The following is a 21,469-nucleotide window of genomic DNA, read 5'->3' as shown; positions in this document are numbered from 1 at the left end:
CCACCATGATGGGCAACGTGTCATTGTACTGGATCAAGAAGCTGTCAGTAGAAAGCAACCACTTGACTGCTCAGAACGCAGAAGCTTCTCTATGCCCCTAAACCCATGGGGATCACTTAGCCAGCAGTTGTAGAGGAGTTCTGCAACCGTAGCTTTGTTTTTGAGGAAGACGTTGTAGAAGTTCAGCAACCTCAGGAATGCCTTCAGTTCGGTCTGATTCTTTGGCACGGGTGCTTCTTGTATAGGTCGGATTTTACTTTTTGTCGGGTGAATGCCCTCCCTGGTGATTTTGTACCCCAAGAGTTCTACCTCCCTGACTCCTATTTGGCATTTACTGCCTTTAACATGGAGTCCCACGGAGCGGAATTTAGTCAGCACTTCCCATAACCGGAAGTAAAGCTGCTGTTCGTGGCTGGCAGTTATCAGCACATCATCGAAGTAAGGCACTACTCTGGGGATCTTAAATAAAAGCCGCTCCATGACACTCTGAAAATTTCCTGTGGTGACGCTAACCCCGAACTGCAGTCAGTGACATTTAAACACCTCCCATGCGTTACGATGGTTTGAGCCACGGCAGTAGTGCCATCTACCAGCAGTTGCTGATATGCCTGGGTGAGATCTAATTTTGAAAAAATGGTTCCAGGACCTAGAGAATGCAATAAATGCTGGACAACTGGCACAGGGTAGGTGCTCTGCTGAAGTGCCTTATTAATTGTGCACTTATAGTCAGCACAGATGCGCACAGACCCATTCCCTTTAATGGGGGTTACGATAGGGGGGGCTCCCATTTGGCATGGTCGACTGGTTCAAGAATGCCTTGTTGGATTAACTTGTCTAGTTTTAAGTCAATCTTGGATCTTAATGCAAATGGAACCCTCCGTGGTTTCATTCTTATGGGAACAATGCTAGGGTCCAAGCTAAAAGAGATAGGGGTGCCCACATACTTGCCAAGCTCAGGACTGAACATGCCCTGGAACTCCTGGATCAGGTCATCTGCAGCAATGCTGGTGATGCCATTGATGCCAGTAACCCCCAATCTGAGGGCACTGAACCTGTCCAGTCCGAGCAGGTTCGGGAGGTTACTATGGATCACTGTTAAGGACAGTCTTCCTTGGAACTTGTATTTTATGTTGAATGACCTGCAACCCAACACAGAAATTTGGTTCCCTTGGTAGTCACTTAGTTTTAGTTGTTGCTGGGTCAGTTGCCATTTCTGGAAACTCAGTACCCCCTTTTTCAATGCTTGCCATGATATGATGGTCATTGAGGACCCCGTGTCTATCTCCATCTTGCATGGCAACCCTTTGATTTGTATTGCCATGCTTAGTGTCTTTTGAGATGGTGTGCTGACTAGCCTGATTCTTGTTTGATTGGTGTCTGGAGCTCTTGTCTTCTTATTTGCCCACTTTGGCTTCCATATGTCCTGTTTATATAGCTTCAGTGCTTCCGGCAGAGCAGTCTCTGGGGTAGCCCTGCGGTTACTGGGCAGGGTACCCAACAGACTCTAGCTAAGTGCCCCTTCCACTCACACCTTCTCCAGATGGCATTGCAGTATCGGCAGGAGACTCGTGGGTGCTGACCCCCAGAGCTGGCACATGATGTTTTTTTGCTGTCCTGCTCCGGAGCCCTTCTTCTATCAGTATGATAGCCTTGTTCTCGCTTCCTTCAGATTTGTCATTCTGGTATTGCCCTTTATGCACGGTGGCTGTAGGCTTCACTGCCGCCGGTGCTGTGGTGAGCTTCTGGAGCAATTTGTCCACTCTGTTAGAGGATTTGGAGGCCCTTGCCTCGACCAAGGTGGCTTGCAGCGTCAGGTTCATCTTGGCAAGCAGCCTTCATTGTAAATGGAGGTCTTGTACACCGCAGATAAGTTGGTCTAATAGTATGTCATTCAAATCTCTGAATTCACAATGGACAGTGGCCTTTTGCAGTGCTTCCACATATTGGTTGATAGACTCACTGTCCTTCTGCATTCGATGTTAAAATTCATAGCAATGTACTATTTTCAATTGGGCTGGAGCCGATGTATGTACATACTCCCTGTAAAATGGAGATAGGAATGGGTTCATCTGTGTCTATTACATCCTGGAGCACACTTAAACAACTGGTGCCTTCGATGGCTAAGAAACATTTGACATCTTATCATTTTCGCCTTTGTAATTACCAAGGCAATCACATACCAGTATTAGGTTGTGTCGAGCTTAGGGTTCAATATAAGAGGTTCAGCGGCCACCTAAAAACAGTTATCGTAGATGGATCGCTACCCAGTTTACTGGGGTTGGAGTGGTTCAATGTGTTAGAACTGGCTGTGACCACTACTCATACCATCTCTCCTGAGGTATTCACAGATTTAGTCCAAGAATTCTCTGATGTATTCAGTGAAGGACTGGGAAAATATACAGGATTACCTATATCATTCAATTTGGACCCCAAAATTGCTCCCATTTGGCTTAAGCTGTGCAGAGTGCCTTTTGCACTTTGCCCACAGGTTGACAGGAAGCTCGCCAAATTGCTAGCCTCTAGAACCAGTGGACCATGCCCGGTGGGAGATGCCAATCATCATTCCTCTCAAGGCAGATGGTTCCATACGCATATTTATTTTATTTTATTTATTTTATTAGATTTTTATACCGTCCTTCTCCCGAAAGACTCAGGGCAGTGCACAGCCAAGTCATAAAAAACAACACAATATACAATTAAAACAAGAACTTAAAACAAGCATAATTCATAAATGGCGAAATTAAAGCAATCAAATTTAAAACCCTTAAAATTTATAAATAATAACCACGATTAAAATAATTTAGAATTAAAAATTTAAGCCAGTCCCGCTTGAATAAACAAATACGTTTTCAGCTCACAGCGAAAGGTCCGAAGATCGGGTAATTGGCGCAAACCAGGGGGAAGTTCGTTCCAAAGAGTAGGAGCTCCTACAGAGAAGGCCCTTCCCCTGGGGGCTGCCAGCCGGCATTGCTTGGCGGATGGCACCCTGAGAAGACCCTCTCTGTGTGAGCGTACAGGTCGGTGGGAGGCATAACGTAACAGCAGGCGGTCCCGTAAGTACCCGGGCCCTAAGCCATGGAGCGCTTTAAAGGTGGTAACCAAAACCCTAAAGCGCACCCGAAAGACCACAGGAAGCCAGTGCAGACTGCGCAGGAGCGGTGTTATGTGGGAGCAGCGTGGGGCTCCCTCAATCACCCGTGCAGCTGCATTCTGAACTAACTGAAGCCTCCGGGTGCACTTCAGGGGAAGCCCCATGTAGAGAGCATTACAATAATCCAAACGAGAACTGACGAGCGTGAGTGACCGTGCATAAGGCATCCCGGTCAAGGAAGGGGCGCAACTGGCGGACCAGGCAGACCTGGTAAAAAGTTCTCCTGGAGACGGCCGCCAAATGGTCTTCAAACGACAGCCGTCCATCCAGGAGAACACCCAAGTTGCGCACCCTTTCCATTGGGGCCAATGACTCGCCCTCAACAGTCAGCTGCAATTGCAGCTGACTGTACCGGTGTGCCGGCATCCACAGCCACTCCGTCTTGGAGGGATTGAGTTTGAGCCTGTTTCTCCCCATCCAGACCCATACGGCTTCCAGGCACCGGGACAGCACTTCAACAGCTTCGTTGGGGTGGCCCGGGGTGGAAAAGTACAGCTGCGTGTCATCAGCGTACAGATGATAACTCACCCCGAAGCCACTGATGACCTCACCCAGTGGCTTCATATAGATGTTGAACAGGAGAGCCAAGAGAATCGACCCCTGGGGCACCCCACAAGTAAGGCGCCTCACGGTCGATCTCTGCCCCCCTGTCAACACCGTCTGCATCCGGTCAGAGAGATAGGAGGAGAACCACCGATAAACGGTGCCTCCCACTCCCAAGCTCTCCAACCGGTGCAGCAAGATACCATGGTCGATGGTATCGAAAGCCACCGAGAGATCTAACAGGACCAGGGCAGAGGAATAACCCCTATCCCTGGCCCTCCAGAGGTCATCCACCAACGCGACCAAAGCTGTCTCCGTGCTATGTCCGGACTGGAAGCCGGACTGGAACGGGTCTAGATAGACAGCTTCATCCAGGTACTGGGGGAGCTGCCATGCCACCACACTCTCTACAACCTTTGCCACAAAGCGAAGGTTGGAGACTGGACGATAGTTTCCTAAAATAGCCGGGTCCAGGGAAGGCTTCTTGAGGAGGGGTCTCACCACCGCCTCTTTCAAGGCGGCGGGGAAAACCCCCTCCAACAATGAAGCATTTATAATTCCCTGGAGCCAGCCTCGTGTTACCTCCTGTGTGGCCAGCACCAACCAGGAGGGACACGGGTCCAGTAAAAATGTGGTTGCATGTACTAACCTGTCCACGTCCTCGGGAGCCACAGCATCAAACTCATCCCAAATAACCTCAACAAGACGCATCTCCGTCATCTCATTTGGATCATCGCAATTTTGGTCTAAGCTATCCCGAAGCTGAACGATTTTATCGTATAGATAACCGTTAAACTCCTCAGCACATCCCTGCAAGGGGTCATCCCACCCCTCCTGATGAAGGAGAGAGCGGGTCACCCGAAACAGGGAGGCCGAGCAGTTATCTGCCAACGCAATGAGGGTGGAAACGTAAGAACGTTTCACCTCCCTCAGTACCACTAGGTAGGCCTTAGAAAAGGACCTAACTAGTGTCCGATCAGCCTCGGAATGGCTAGACCTCCAGGTACTCTCTAGGCGTCTTCTCTGGCGTTTCATCTCTCTCAGCTCCTCAGAAAACCAAGGAGCCAATTGAGATCTACGCCGGGTCAGAGGCCGCAAAGGCACGACAAAGTCCAAAACCCCAGCCGCGGTCTGTTCCCAGGCCGCTACTAATTCTTCAGCCTTGCCGTGGGCAAGATCCTCAGGGAACGGCCCAAGCTCCGTCAGGAACCTCTCGAGGTCCATCAGGTACCTGGGACGGAACCAACGCATTGGTTCCATCTCCCTGCGGTGGTGAGCAGCGGTCCGAAAGTCCAAGCGAAGGAGAAAATGATCTGACCATGACACAGGTTCCGTCACTAAATCTCCTAATTCTAGATCATTAAACCACTGTCCAGAGATATAAATCAAGTCCAGTGTGCCACCCCCAATGTGTGTAGGGCCACCAGTTACTTGAATCAGGTCCAAGGCCATCATGGAAGCCTGGAACTCCTGAACTGCCATTGATGACAAGCCGGCTGATGGCAAGTTGAAATCCCCCATGACCAAAAGTCTGGGAATCTCAACCGCCACTCCGGCAAGCACCTCCAGCAGCTCAGGTAGGGCTGTAGTCACGCAGCAAGGAGCCAGGTACGTGATCAACAAACCCATCTGATTCCTATGGCCCCACTTCACAAGGAGGGATTCACAACCGGCTATCTGAGGTACAGTGGACTCCCTCGGCTTTAGACTTTCTCTAATCACAACCGCTACCCCTCCCCCCTTACCTTGGGCTCTCGGCTGATGGAATGCTTGGAAACCCAGAGGTCACAGTTCAACCAGGGGTACACCCCCTTCTGTGCCCAGCCAGGTCTCCGTATTGCCCGTAAAGTCCGCAGCCTCCCTCTGAATAAGACCACAAATCAAGGGAGCCTTATTAGCCATGGACCGGGCATTGCACAGCATCAGCCGAAGACCCAAGCTCTGAGGGTCTTGGCCATCCGGGGAACGAGTAAGGACTGAAGGGCCGGAGCACGTGATCGCTTTTAAACAGCGAACACGTGTTCCCAAAGAACGATGCGGCCCCTCGCCTCCGCCATATCTGCCCCTCCCACTTACCGTACAGATGGAACGATACTCTATACTATGGACACCCCCTTCCCCCCCCCTTCGGACTAGATGGTGTAATGCCGTGAGCAGACGCAGGGACTGGACATACCCTCCCAGACGGGTTTCTCCCCTTACCCGACTCTTCCCTCCCCCCCTTTAAAAAACCCCTCCCCGACGAGTATCCTCCATTACCCGACTTCCCCCTCCCTCCCCTTAAAAATATGTGCAGATTATAAGGCGACGATCAACAAGACACTACAATCAAACCTGTATCCTGTTCCTGTGGTTCAATACTTGCTGCACTCTCTGGGAAGTGGCTCAAAATTTGCTAAATTAGATATGGGACAGGCATATCAGAAGTTGGAGGTGGATGATGTGACGGCCAAAGCTCAGACCATTGTCACGCAGAGAGATGCTTTCCGTTGTAGATGACTGCAGTTTGGGGTATGTATTGCCCCCAGCATTTTTCAATGCCTGATGGAGAGACTGCTCTTGGATGTGCCTGGGGTAATTCCCTTCTTTGATGACATCTTCATCTCTGCATCGAACGAGATTGAGCTTGCTGACCACATTTGTGTGGTGCTGAAATAACTTTAGGAGCAATGGCCTTAAACTTAAAATGGACAAGTGCAACTTGGGGGTGCCTCAAGTGCAGTTCTTAGGTTACCTTGTCAATGCTGCTGGCCTCCATCCTGCACCTTCAAAAGTCCAGGCTATCAAAAATGCCCCAATACCTACTGGCAAGCCCAAATTACAGGTCTTTCTGGGGCTTTTGAACTTTTATAACATGTTTTTGCCCCACAAGGCTACTGTTGCTGAGCCCCTGAACCGTCTCCTTGATAACTGGATGCCATGGGCCTGGGGTCGAAAGGAAGCTGCTGTGTTCCATGGTGTCAAGGCCTTCCTCACATCGTAGTGTGTTGGTTCAATATGACAACGACCTGCTGTTAACTCTTGCCTATGACGCTTCTCTTTACAGAGTGGGGGCAATTTTAAGTCACCGTTTGCCAAATGGCACTGAGGCCCCGATTGCTTACTTTTAGCAGACTCTGTCAGCCGCAAAACGTAACTATGGACATATAGACAAGGAAGCACTGGCCTTGGTGGTCAGTGTCAAACGATTTAATGACTATTTTTATGGCCGCAATTTTGATTTTGTCATGGATCATAAGCCTCTCCTAGGGATTCTGGCTGGCGATTGCCAGACCCCAACAATTCTATCACCAAGGATGACAAGATGGGGTGTCTTCCTAGCCTCTTACAGCTATAGATTACTTCATCGCCTGGGAAAAGACTTGGGGAATGCAGATGGCCTCAGCGGATGCCCATTGCCTGCACCTAGAGGACCCCATCCCAGTATCATCCATTTTGCAGATCAACAACCAACAAAGTCCGATCTCCACTTTGGACATCGCCAGGTACACTGCTAAAGACTGAGTCCTATGCTAGATTCTGGACTGGGTGAGGAGCAGGTGGCCTCTCAGCCAGGGAGCTGCCGAATTCCAGCCTTACAAGATTAGACAGCAGGAACTGTCCACATTAAGGGTTGCCTATTGTGGGATACCAAATAATAATTCCTTTAGAATTAAGATGCCAGGTCCTGGAAACATTGCATAATGGTCATCTGGGTATTTCCCAGATGAAGGCTTTGGGCCAAAGTTTCCTCTGGTGGCCCAAGTTAGATGAGGAAATTGCAGCCTGGGTTGCTGAATGCCAACTATGCTAGCTAGCCAGCTCAGTCCTTCCGACTGCACTGATCAGGGAAGTTCCAATGGCCCCCTGGTCCTGAATACATGCTGACTTTGCCGGCCCATTCCAAGGACACACTTTCATGGTGGTAGTAGACGCGTATTCAAAGTGGGTAGATGTGGCCTCCATGACCTCCACTATGAATGAGGCTGTCATCAGGGCTTGGTGAAAGTTGTTTGTGACCCATGGTCTGCCGGATGTCATAGTAACAGATAATGGGCCCCAGCTAATGGCAAGTTCCCTTCAAACATTTCTAGCCAAACATGGCATTAAGCATATTACAGTGGCCCATTTCATCCGACTACTAATGGCCTGGTTGAAAGAACAGTGAGATCTGTGAAAGAAGCCCTTACAAAGCTCAGGCCTCGGGACTGGCAAATCAAGCTGGCCACCTACCTGCTAACACAGCATGTGACACCCTGTCCAACAATGAACCATAGCCCGGCCGAGTTGCTAATGGGTTGCCGGCTACGAATAGATTTGGATCAATTACACCCAAACTATTTTCCAGAGAAACCTCCAGACTTTGTGGGAGGGGCCCATTATTTCCAATAAAGAGATTGTGTATATGCCCAAAATTATGGGGGGAGGGAGCTGCACTAGCTGCCTGGCCAAGTAATCGAAGTAACAGGACCACAATTGTACAAGGTCCTGCTGGAGGATGGCCGTACATGGAGAAGACACATAGATCAGTTGCACCGCCACAGAAGGGTTTCCCCAGAGTTGCCTGACCAGTCACTGTCCAAACCAAGAATGACTGAAGCCACATTAAATGCAGCAGCAGATGGCGAAGAAAACACAAATCCACCATTCGTAGCGGGCAGCCAAGCAACCTACCTTGTATTCCGGGACCAATGCAATCCGGTAATCCTGGGCCTGACGTTGCTGTGCAGTCTCCAATAGTTCCAGAAGCCCACGAGGAAAGTCCAACCCCTTCTATAGAGGCTAGAGGACTGCACAGGTCAGAAAGGTTAAGGAGGCATCCCATGTACCTCGCCGACTATGCCTGCGCCATCTGGGAAGAAAGGGGTGTTGCATATGGACATCCCTTACGCAAGGAAGCAAGACCCTCTGAGTGGTCTAATTGCTGGCAATTCGCCAGTGGAAAATCAGGTCCTGCTGATTGGTCCATGCACTGACAGCTGAGTATATGCCTCAGACAGTGCTGGCTCTAGCCTAGCCATGAGCAAACAGAGCATGTCACTGTTAGCATAAAAAAAGGTTTTAACTGTTTCTCTGCCTGGCCTCCTTTCTTCCGCCTTGTTCCGCAAACAGAACATTCCTCTTGGCGAAAAGTATGCACACCAGAACCAGACGGAGGCAGAGGCAATCCTAACATGCCACCCACTCCATACCACTGTCTCTTGGCTTATCTGTGACTGCACCAAGCACCCAGGTTGGGCGTCACAATCACCTGTCTCCCCCATCCCACATGCTTCTGCCTCTAACTGCTGCCAGTGCTACCATGCAAGCCTCCCATGAGCCTCCCGTTAGTCAGGCAGTTGTGCAGCACATCCAGATTGCTTGTCCTCTCCCCTCTGCCTCCACGCTCAGTCTTATTGGTATTTGCACTGTGCCAAGGGACTGGCAGGCTGTGGCTGCTGCTGGACTCTGTTGGCCCTCGTGTCCTTGCTGCCTCTTGTGCTGGTCATGCCGATCCCTCTGGGTTTATTTTCAGGGTAGAGCTTATATTAAGCCCACCCCAAAAAATCAGGCTAGAGCTTGTTTTTGGGGTAGATCTTATTTGGGGGGAAATACAGGAATATCAATTCCATTAGAACACATATTATTAAATAAATGTTAACACATATTAAAGATTTATGCAAGAGTTCTTTTTATAGACTTCAGCTCAGCAGTCAATACAATAATTCCGGCTTCCGGGTGGCGCCACAGGCATTGGAGATGGTCCTTTTGGACTGTCAGCCCCGTGATCTTGTTAAAGTCATTCAGACAGCACTCATCAGCCTTCTGACGGCTTGGAAACCTTTCCCTCGGGAGAAGAGGGAAAGGTGAGCTGCCAGGTGGAGGTAGAGCTCCCCGAGAGCCCCAGAAAAAATTCTAGGGGCAAAAAGGGTGAGAGCTCCCTATTTAAGCCTGGCGAAAGCTATGGATCCGGGACCCTCTGCATTAATTTATTTTATTTTATTTTATTAATTTATTAATGCAGAACAAAACGCCGCGACCATCCCTGCTATTAAGATGAAGATCAATCTTAATTTACTTTAAGCAGACAGAACAAAGGCAGGAGGACAGGCTGAGGTAAGCACCAGACCTCAACTCGATCTTTGAATGCTACTTGAGAAGAAAGGAAATGGTGCCTCTGCTTAATAGGGCGTGAAAACGAAAGTTAAGGAAGTCCTTGTTAGCATTGTTAGCACCCTAAACTTTGTTTAAACTTGTTGGATTTTATACTTATGTGAAGAAATGTTAAAGAGAAAAGTTGAAGGACTGCAGAATTGATTTACCCAATCCAAATAAGGAGTTTATGAACAGATTTGACTTTGTTTCAAAGTATAAAGTTAAAGTGAAACTTAAGGAAGTCTCTGTTAACATTGTTGCGCTCTCGATCCTCTTTAAATTTGCTGGATTTTACATTTACATGAAGAGATTTTAAAGTGAAAAGTGGAAGGATTATAGAATTGATTTACCTAACCCAAATACAGAGTTTATGAAAAGATTTGAAGATTTATTGAATTTAATGAGATGGCTGTAAGGTATAAAATTAAAGTGAAAAATAGCTTCTAGGCAAACAAAGCTTGATGTTATTATGGATGTTGGAATTTTGCCAGTTCAAATGCAAAAGCTACAAGAAGATTTGAAGGAATTTTTGAAAGGTCTTTTGGAAGAAGCTCTAAACTTTCAAACCTCTGTTATAGACCAAACATGTATGGAGCTTGAAGAGGAAATATCTCAAATAAATTATCGAAATTAGGAATAAGGATATAAGGGAAGATGTGGTGGCAGTATTTCAAAGATTGTTGAATACATGGTTCAGTTGGATGGAAGAGTAGAAGAAATTAATCAAGCTAATGTGAACTTGGAAAATAAAATAGAGGAGGTCCAGACCAAGATGAACAGGGCAGATGAAAAGTTGGTTTTGCTGCAATATAGATCAATGGAGTTTGCCCTGAGAGTGAGAGGTCTCAAAGAAAATAAGCGTGAGAATCTAAAAGATATTTTTGCAGATGCTTTTGCACATATATTTGGAGAACAACCAGCAGAATTTGTAACTCAAATCGAAAAAAATTATTGTGTTAACTCCTGGGTTGCCAGACAGAGACAGTTACCAAGAGATGTTGTTATCTATTTTACAACTGGGAGTATTCGGAATGAAATTTTACAAGTATCTTATAAAAATAAAATTCAAATATCAGGACAAGAGATATTAGTGTTCAAAGAAATTCCACCTAAAATGTTAAGATCTAGAAAGGAGTTTACTTTCTTGGTGGATGAACTTAGAAATTGTCAGATGCAGTTTAGATGGGATGTTCCAGCTGGACTAACAGTAAATTATAAAGGAAGAAAATATCGTCTTAACATAGTTTTTAAAGCAAGAGATTTTTATACTAATGTATTAATGCAGAACAAAACGCCGCGACCATCCCTGCTATTAAGATGAAGATCAATCTTAATTTACTTTAAGCAGACAGAACAAAGGCAGGAGGACAGGCTGAGGTAAGCACCAGACCTCAACTCGATCTTTGAATGCTACTTGAGAAGAAAGGAAATGGTGCCTCTGCTTAATAGGGCGTGAAAACGAAAGTTAAGGAAGTCCTTGTTAGCATTGTTAGCACCCTAAACTTTGTTTAAACTTGTTGGATTTTATACTTATGTGAAGAAATGTTAAAGAGAAAAGTTGAAGGACTGCAGAATTGATTTACCCAATCCAAATAAGGAGTTTATGAACAGATTTGACTTTGTTTCAAAGTATAAAGTTAAAGTGAAACTTAAGGAAGTCTTTGTTAACATTGTTGCGCTCTTGATCCTCTTTAAATTTGCTGGATTTTACATTTACATGAAGAGATTTTAAAGTGAAAAGTGGAAGGATTATAGAATTGATTTACCTAACCCAAATACAGAGTTTATTAAAAGATTTAAAGATTTATTGAATTTATTGAGACGGCTGTAAGGTAGAAAATTAAAGTGAAAAATGGCTTCTAAGCAAACAAGGCTTGATGTTATTAAGGATGTTGGAATTTTGCCGGTTCAAATGCAAAAAATACAAGAAGATTTGAAGGAATTTTTGAAAGGTCTTTTAGAAGAAGCTCTAGACTTTCAAACCTCTGTTATAGACCAAAAATTTATGGAGCTTGAAGAGGAAATATCTCAAATAAAAGATATTATCGAAATTAGGAATAAGGATATAAGGGAAGATATGGTGGCAGTATTTCAAAGATTGTTTGAATACAAGGTTTAGTTGGATGGAAGAGTGGAAGAAATTAATCAAGTTAATGTGAATTTGGAAAATAAAATAGAGGAGGTCCAGACCAAGATGAACAGGGCAAATGAAGAGTTGGTTTTGCTGCAATATAGATCAATGAAGTTTGCCCTGAGAGTGAGAGGTCTCAAAGAAAATAAGCGCGAGAATCTAAAAGATATTTTTGCAGATGCTTTTGCACATATATTTGGAGAACAACCAGCAGAATTTGTAACTCAAATCGAAAAAAATTATCGTGTTAACTCCTGGGTTGCCAGACAGAGACAGTTACCAAGAGATGTTGTTATCTATTTTACAACTAGGAGGATTCGGAATGAAATTTTACAAGTATCTTATAAAAATAAAATTCAAATATTAGGACAAGAGATATTAGTGTTCAAAGAAATTCCTCCTAAAATGTTAAGATCTAGAAAGGAGTTTACTTTCTTGGTGTATGAACTTATAAATCGCCAGATGCAGTTTAGATGAGATGTTCCAGCTGGACTAACAGTAAATTATAAAGGAAGAAAATATCGTCTTAACACAGTTTTTAAAGCAAGAGATTTTTATACTAATGTATTAAAGGCTGGAAGTCCACCACTGCTAGAAGCTAAGATGGGAAGCAAAGTAGAGACTGGAAAAAAGTGGGAGAAGGAAGTAAGCACACACAACTTAAAGTTGGGATGGCAATTGCTGAAGAAGAAACACTGGAAAAAGTAGGGGATTTAAATGAGCAAAGATTGACTCAAATAGAATTAAACGAAAAGAACAAAGAGTAAAGAAGCAGCAATATCAAGCGAAAAGAGTTTTCTTTTATGGGAAAGGGTAAATCATAACTGAAAATTTTGAACATATTTAAAAAGTACTGTGTATGTGTTTAAATCTTGAAGAAGAATTTGTAGTAATGTTATTTGATTATAAGTGGTGGATCTGTTAAAAATAAGTTAAAAATTGATTTTGGGAACATAAGGTGTTGATAAAAATAGAATAAGGAATGGAACTAGTTAAGTTTTATAAAATGTTTTGTAGATGGTATCTGTAATTTAAATGCAATGATATTTGATTATATATGGTGGATTTGTTAAAAATTAAGTTATTCTGGATAAAAACTGAGGGGTTATATAAGGTGTTGATAAAAATAGAATAAGAAATGGAATTAGTTAAGGATTGTATGATAAAAGGGAATTGGGTTAAATGTTAAATTTATATAAGTTAAAAATTTAAGAGGAAAATTTTGTAAAATGTCTTAGAGATGGTATCTAGATTCTAAACACTGGCGTGTACATATTTGAATTTATAATTTAAATGTTGGAGATCTGGTTGGGCTGATACTATTTATTTTTATATATGGTGGATATATAAATTTGGTGGATTATACAAAATACTTTGAAGAAGAAGATAACGTTTAGGAGCGTAAATTGATTTTAAATTAAATATTAGTAGTTAGATTACCGGCAGCGCAATATTGGAAGATGGAATATTTGCTTATCATTGAAGACTGGACGCCAAAAGCAGTGAACTTACTGGAGATGGCAGAAATTTCAACATACCAGAAAGACTATTCACAAGAAAGATGCATATTGGAAAGGAGAAGATGGACTGACTATTTTTAAAATAAATATTGGATTAAGAACTGTCAAATAGCCTATGAATGAATAGAATGTACTGTATGTTTTCTTTTTTGTCTCCCCCCCCCCTTTTCTTTACTATGGAGAGTTTAGGTTCTACGGGATGGATGGGAATCTATGGATAGTTTGTGTATTTTAGCTTATGATTGTTAGATATTATACCCTGTATATTGCTCTGGGAAGTCTGGAGGGGGGGTAGGGGGGATTGGGTGAAGGTGGGAGGGTGGGGGGGAAGGGTGAGGGTTGGTGGGAGGAGGAGGGGATGTATGGGTAAAATTTTTTGTAAAACTTTTTAATAAAAAAATAAAAAAACAATAATTCCAAACATAGTAATGTTCCCTTAGTGAATGTTCCAAATACAATGTTCCCTTAGTGAATGTTCGAACTTACACAATAAGTTCCACCTAGCATTTGCAAACAAGTCCCGAAATCATGAATATTGTAGCATCATGGCAGTTGTTTGCTTTTACAAATGACAGCAGGGCTCTGCAACATTCGCCTTGCCTATTCCCCCACCTGGCTGGGTCTTTACAGGCACTTTGCAAGACATCGTCTTGCAAAGATCTCCTCTTTTGTGGTTTCTTCGCCTGCTTCATTGCTTCAGGCTTTCAATGCATTCGCAGAGAACAGAGGCGTAATGTACTGCGAGATCTCGTGCTACTGATTTCATGTGATGTCACACTTTAGGCCTCTCTTCTCTGTGAATTGAGACCTGGACGTTTGCAAACGGAGGGAAGGCTTCAGGCCTTCCCTCCATTTGCCATTTCCTTGCCGAAGCCTGCAGGGTGATTGCGTTCTTTGGTAGCCCTTTGCAAATTTGACTTCTTGTTTGCAAATTTGACTTGTTGTCAAACAGACAACAAGTGGTCAAAATAGGCAGTGCCCTATCAAATCCTGTTCCTGTCAATAGTGGCGTTCCCCAAGGCAGTATTCTTGGACCAACACTCTTCATATTATACATTAATGATCTCTGTGACCATATTAAAAGTAATTGTGTTCTTTTCACTGACGATGTCAAACTATTTAACACTACCAACAACACAGCTACCCTTCAAAAATACCTTGACTTTGTATCAGAATGGTCAAAAATTTGGCAACTCCAAATCTCAACCAGCAAATGATCTGTCTTACACATTGGAAAAAAGAATCTAAACACTAAATACAAACTCGATGGACATTACCCTACAGATGACCCCCACCCTGTTAAAGACCTTGGAGTTTTCATATCCAATGATCTAAGTGCCAAAGCCCACCACAACTACATCGCAAAAAAGGCTTTAAGAATTGTAGACCTAATGTTGCGTAGCTTCTTCTCCAAAAACACTACACTACTAACCAGAGCATATAAAACAGTTGCTAGACCAATTCTTGAATACAGCTCGACTGTCTGTAACCCATACCAAATTTCTGACATCAATACAATTGAATGTGTCCAGAAATATTTTACAAGAAGTGTTCTCCACTCCTCTGAATACAACAAAATACCTTATGCCACCAGACTTGAAATCTTGGGTTTAGAAAACTTAGAACTCCACCGCCTTCGACAAGACCTGTGTTTAACTCATAGAATCATCTATTGCAATGTCCTTCCTGTTGAAGACTACTTCAGCTTCAATCACAACAATACAAGAGCAAACAATAGATTTAAACTTAATGTTAACTGCTTCAATCTTGATTGCAGAAAATATGACTTCTGTAACAGAGTTGTTAATGCTTGAAACACACTACCTGTCTCTGTGGTCTCTTCTCAAAACCCCCAAAGCTTTAACCAAAAACTGTCCACTATTGATCTCACCCCATTTCTAAGAGGTCCATAAGGGGTGTGCATAAGAGCACAAACGTGCCTACCGTTCCTGTCCTATTGTTTCCTTTCATTATAGACAATTAATATAGTTATTAAATATTTATGCTTATATATATGCTTATATATTATATAATTACTTTCATGCTTATGCTTATATATACTGTTGTGACAAAATAAATAAATAAAATAAAATAAAATAAATAAAAAAGCCTTTGTTGTCAGCAGTGCAGCTTGGCAGGGATGAATACTTCCCTCCAAAGCTCTGTTCCTATTGGCAGAGGCTTTTTGAAAAAAGTGGTTGAAGCCTACAGGGATTCAATCCTCAAGTGCTTTGCCGACAAGATAGAAGGCCTGGAGGCCCATGCCTGGTCTTCTGGACCACCTTTCTCACTGGAGATCAGAAGGCCATGCATGGGGCTCCTTTTTCATTGCTGGAGGTTTTGTCAAGTGGCTCTCCAGCGAGGAAGGAGGCTTGGAAGGCTGGATCCGGCCCATGGAGTGCTTAGATCTGGCCCATGGGGCTGCCCTGGAAACAGCAAATAACCGGTCTGTGGTGCCTCTGCCAGAAAAAACAGAGCTCAGGAGGGCCATGTGTGGTCACCCAAGTTCCATTTTCACTGGCAGAGGGCTGCAGGAAGCCATTGCAGCTGAAAACATAACTTGGGAGCCTGTTTTTTCTGGCAGAGCACTCAGACCATCACAGGCATCCCTGACACAAGTGACGTCAAGCTGACCATGCCCACCCTGGCCATGTCCACTATGCCCCCCAAGGTCAAACAACTCTGATGCAGCCCTCAATGAAATCGAGTTTGACACCCCTGGTATATAGAGAGAAGTGAAGTGGAGACACACAGCCCTGGGAAGGGGGGGGCTGTACTAATTGTACAGGTATCTGATGTGATTCTGCCTAGCTTCACCTGCTGCTTCCTATCTGATAGAAAGCTTGTGATCTACTTACAAGGAACGAAGCTGTCAGGGCATGGCAAATGCCATGTTTGGCCAGAAAGAACTGGAGGGATGCCAATGTGAACTGTGGGCCGTTGTCCGACACCACCATGTCGGGCAGTCCACGGGTGGCAAATAGTTGTTCCAGAACCCTGATGGTGGCTTCTGCCATGGTGGAGGGCATCCATGCCAACTCCACCCATTTGGAGTAGGCATCAACCACCACCAGGAAATTCTGGCCCAAGTATGGCCTGGCAAAATCCAAATGGACCCGGGCCCAAGGCATCCGGGGTGCTTCCCAATCCCTGACTGGCACCTCTGGTGGTGCCGGTCTGGACTGTTGACAGCGCAGGCATCTTGACACACACAGCTCTATGTCCTGATCCAGCTTGGGCCACCACACATAGCTGCGGGCGAGTGCCTTCATGCGCACTATGCCTGGGTGGGCATTGTGGAGGCCGTTCAAAATTGGTGCTCGTAAATCCTGCGGTGCCACTACCCTGTTTCCCCCACAAGAGTCACCCTTTCAGCGCAGACAGCTCATGCTGTCTGTGCTGAAATGGCAGGAATTCTGTAGGCACTGACTGCGGCCATCCCCTCTGCACCCAGTCAAGCACCTGGGCTAGCGAGCTGTCGGAGGCTGAGGGATATGTCAGAGGCTGAGACTGGCCCCTGCCATTTGTCAATCATCAAGATTGATGCTGCAGGGGCTGGGTCGGGCAGTGTCTGAGGGAGCGGGCAGTGGCTAAGGGCATCTGCATGCCCCAGCAACTTCCCTGGTCAGTAGTGGAGCCGATAATTAATTATAGGCTGCCAAAAACTCCATCCATCGGGACATTCGAGGGGACAAAATGGGAGGTGTTTGGCGGTCACCAGCCAGCAAACCCAAGAGCGGTTTGTGGTCAGTGACCAAATGAAAAAAACGGCAATAGATATAATTGTGGAATCTTTTGATTCCCACCACCGCTGCCAATGCCTCCTTGTCCAATTGACTATAATTCCGTTCAGGGGTGGAAAGCGTCCTGGAATAATAGGCAATTGAAGCCTCGGAGCCATTGGGCAGAATGTGGCTTAAGACAGCCCCAATCCCATAAGGGGAGGCATCACACGCCAATGAGAGGGGTTGGCCAGTGTCATATTGTACCTGCACTTGATTGGACGTGAGCACGTCCTTCACTGCTGCGAAAGCCTGGGCCGCTTTCCGACCCCAATGCCAAGGCACCTTGGCATCCAGAAGGCGATGTAGAGGCTCCGCTAAAGAAGCCTTATGGGGAACAAAAACAGAATAAAAATTAAGAATCCCCAGGAAGGCTTGAAGTTCGGTCCTATTGGTGGGGGCGGGGGCGCCCCTAATAGCCTCAACTTTTGCCGGAGTAGGATGGATACCTTGGGAATCAATCAGGAAAACAGGAACTCCACCTTAGGGACGCTGAATTTGCACTTTTCTTTTTTTTTTATTTCAAGCCAGCCTCCCGGAACCTGGTCAGAACAGCCCTAAGCTTAATGATCAGGGCAGAGTAATTGTCAGCAGAGAGCAATATGTCGTCAAAGTAGGGGACGACACCCTCGAGCCCTTGGAGCAACCGCTCCATGTGGCTCTGAAAAAGCCCGGGGCAATGCAAATCCCGAACTGCAGGCAGGTGCATTTAAATGCCCCCCTGTGCGTGACGATGGTCTGTGCCAATGCTGTCGCTTCATCGACCGGTAACTGCTGGTATGCCTGTGCCAGGTCTAGCTTGGCAAAGACTGACCCCTGTCCCAATGAGTGCAGCAAACGCTGCACCACGGGGACTGGGTACGGTTTGGCCTGTAGAGCTTTATTGATGGTCCCCTTGTAGTCAGCACAGATCCTGACGATCCATCCTGCTTAAGGGGGACCACGATGGGGGTCTCCCAAGGGGAGTGGTCCACGGGGACCAATATCCCTTGGGAGATCAGCTTATCCAGCTCTTAGTCCACTTTCTGTTTGATAGCGAAGGGCACCTTCCTAGCCTTTAGCCGAATTGGTGCTACTTGGGGGTCCAAATTAAATGAAATGGGTTTATCAGTATATTTCCCCAATCGGTCATCGAAAACATCTGCGAACTCCCGTGTGACATCGTCGAAAACATCCGGGGCAGTCGAGTGGATACCCAGAATGTTGAGGCCGAATGCCTCAAACCAGTCGAGTCCTAGCAAGGACGGCAGACTTTCCTTGACCACAATCAAAGGCAGGCGTCTGAGAACTTGGCCATGGCCAACTGAGAATATGCCACATCCCATGACTGGGATGGCATTCCCTTGGTAGTCCTGCAATCTCACCATGCAAGGGTCAAGGCGTTGCTTGGCGATGCCTGGCAGAAGCTGCTTCAAGGTGGCCCATGAGATTAGTGATTTGGATGACCCTGTATCCACCTCCATTTTACAGGGAGCCCCTTCTAGAGTCACCATCAGGTAAATTTTATTCTGTTTGGCTGAGGCCATAGTGGCTTGGCTAATAGAATAGCATTCCTCATGTCGTTTTTTTATTGTTTTTCTGGTTTTGGCGGTTTCCTGACAGGACTCGATGGGTGGCAGAACAGCCCTGCACACCTTCGCCAGGTGGCCCCTCTTGCTACAACACCTGCAGATTGCCGTTTTGAAACGGCAACCCACACTGGTGGGCAGAACAGGCTTGGCCGCCCCCGACCGCCTCTTAGTAGGGGAGGACCTGAGGCGGCTGACACTTGCGCCGTCTTCCTCTGAAGAGTCGGATGAATTTGAGTCCTCATGGTGGATTTCAGCCTCCTTAAAACGAGGCGTAAACGTGGCGGCTTGGAATCTTTGCATCTCCGTTGCCGGTCAGATAGTTCTGTCGCCTGAGCCTCATTGAGGGTGACCGACAGAGTCAGCTCCTTCCTCGACAACAGCTGCTGCTTGAGCCTTAAATCTTTCACCCCACAGACAAGTTGCTCCAACAGCACATCATCTAGGTCGGGAAAATCGCAAAACAAAGCGGCTGACCTTAGGGTGCCGACGTAGTCATTTACAGACTTTCCTTCTGTCTGTACCCTCTGGCGAAACGCGTGCCACTGTGAGATGCGGGAGGGCACCGGGGCATAATGATTCTTCAGTTTTGTCACAAGCTCATCCCAAGGCACCTCACGCAAAGATTGGGGGGGCGTTAATGCCTTCGCTTTCCCAAACATCTCCCGACCACACAGGCTAAGGAAATAGCCCCGCTTCCTCGCATTTGACATGTCCACCAGCTCATTTGCTTGCAGGTAGCATTCAAAACACTCCAGGAAGGTGTCCCATGTTTCAGCAGTGGGCTCGAAAGGGGGGAAGGAAGGTTGTGTTGCCATTCGAATGCTGATGCGGTGGCTGTGTAGCGAATGCGGTGCCTCAGGTCCTCAACATCCCACCTTCGTCGCCAGTAATATGTATTGTGGGTAGGTGGGCACAGACTGAGGCAGGCAGGATTCAGTCCAACACAACTTTATTTAATAGCGCAAACAGCAGAACAGCAATAACAAAAACTCTGTGGAAAAAAGCCCTCTGACAGCTCATAAATACCCGAGCTGTCAGATGGCTCCTCCAATAACAGCGCCTCAGGTTTCCCGCTTTTCTTCGGCTCGCATCTTAGCCAATCAGCAGCTATCTGCTGTTGGCAAGGCAGGAGCCTCAGTCGTAATTCTGAGGACTTAACACCCTCCTATACTACCACCACTTACAATACTAGACAATATAGTAGGAACAGCAGAGACCTTCAGATTCTAGGTTCTTAATATCTCAAGACTTAAAATAGATACCTAACATTAAATACGTCATCAAAAAAGCACATCAAAGAATGTTCTTCCTGCGCCAACTCAGAAAATTCAGGTTGCCCAAGGAGCTGCAGATACAGTTCTACAGATGAATTATTGAGTCTATTATCTGCACCTCTATAACTATTTGGTGTGGCACTGCAACCAGACAAGACAAACACAGACTTCAGTGGTTAATTAGAACTACAGAAAAAACAGTTGCTACCAACCTGCCTTCCATTGTGGACCTGTATATTGCACGAGCCAGAAAGAAGGCTGTGAAAATATCTGCAGACTCCTCACATCCTGGACATAAACGGTTTCAACTTCTCATCCCAAAATGATGCTATAGGGTACTACACATCAGATCAACTAGACACAAGGACAGTTTCCCCCACCCCCATGCCATCACTCTGCTAAGCAACTAATTCCCACAGCAGTGACAAACTATTTAGAAAGGCAGTATTACCATCATCATTCTCATCTTCCCTATTACCTATCTCCTCATCTTCTTATGACTATAACTTTGCTGCTTGTATCTTAAAATTTATATTGTTTACTTAGTATCCTAGTATGATTTTTGTTGATTGCTTATTTAGTATCCATGACCATCACTAAGTGTTGTAACTAATGTTTTATGATGAATGTATTTTTACAATGACTACAATAATGAACTATCACTATTGTTGCATGTACACTGAAAGCTTATGTACCAGAGACAAATTCCTTGTGTGTCTAATCACATTTGGCCAATAAAGAGTTCCAATACGAATTCGAATTTCTGTAATAAAAATCTATAATACAACATCTTCTATTTTAAATTTCAACAAATTATAAAAAAACCCAAGGTAAAAATGTATAACTGTTAAATTTATACTGTTAAATTCCAATAGTACAGGACATTTCTAAAATTAAAACATATCTAATTATTAAATCCAAGGGCAAATTTTAATGTTTTTTAACCAAGCAAAAAGTCCAAAAGTGATTTCAAAGTAGAAAGAAAAGCAATTGAATTATTATCTGTAATTAAGGCAGTCAATTTGGGCATCACATTAACTTCACAATCCATTCATCCATTATGGGAATTTGTATACTCCCTTGGTCTCAAACACCACACAGAGTTTTGTTGTGGGGAAAACAGGAGGAAGAAGTTGTATAGGATATGTACGCTGCCTTGAGTTATTTGTAAAAAATAACAAACATGGGATACATATAAAATAAACAAATATCCTTTCATATCAGTGCATATAGAAGCCTTGAAGGCAGTTATAATAGATAAAAACAAAATCCCCTACTCTCTTTCAGTCTGTTTATCCATCAAACCTAAAAGGAAAACTTCTAGTTTCAAACTTTAAGAATCTTCTGATTAATGAATACATCTGATATTTGTTGGTAAATATT

Source organism: Ahaetulla prasina, chromosome 4 (genome assembly GCF_028640845.1).
Source record: "Ahaetulla prasina isolate Xishuangbanna chromosome 4, ASM2864084v1, whole genome shotgun sequence".
Taxonomy (NCBI): Eukaryota; Metazoa; Chordata; class Lepidosauria; order Squamata; family Colubridae; genus Ahaetulla; species Ahaetulla prasina.
Note: the sequence above shows the minus strand (reverse complement) of the source record.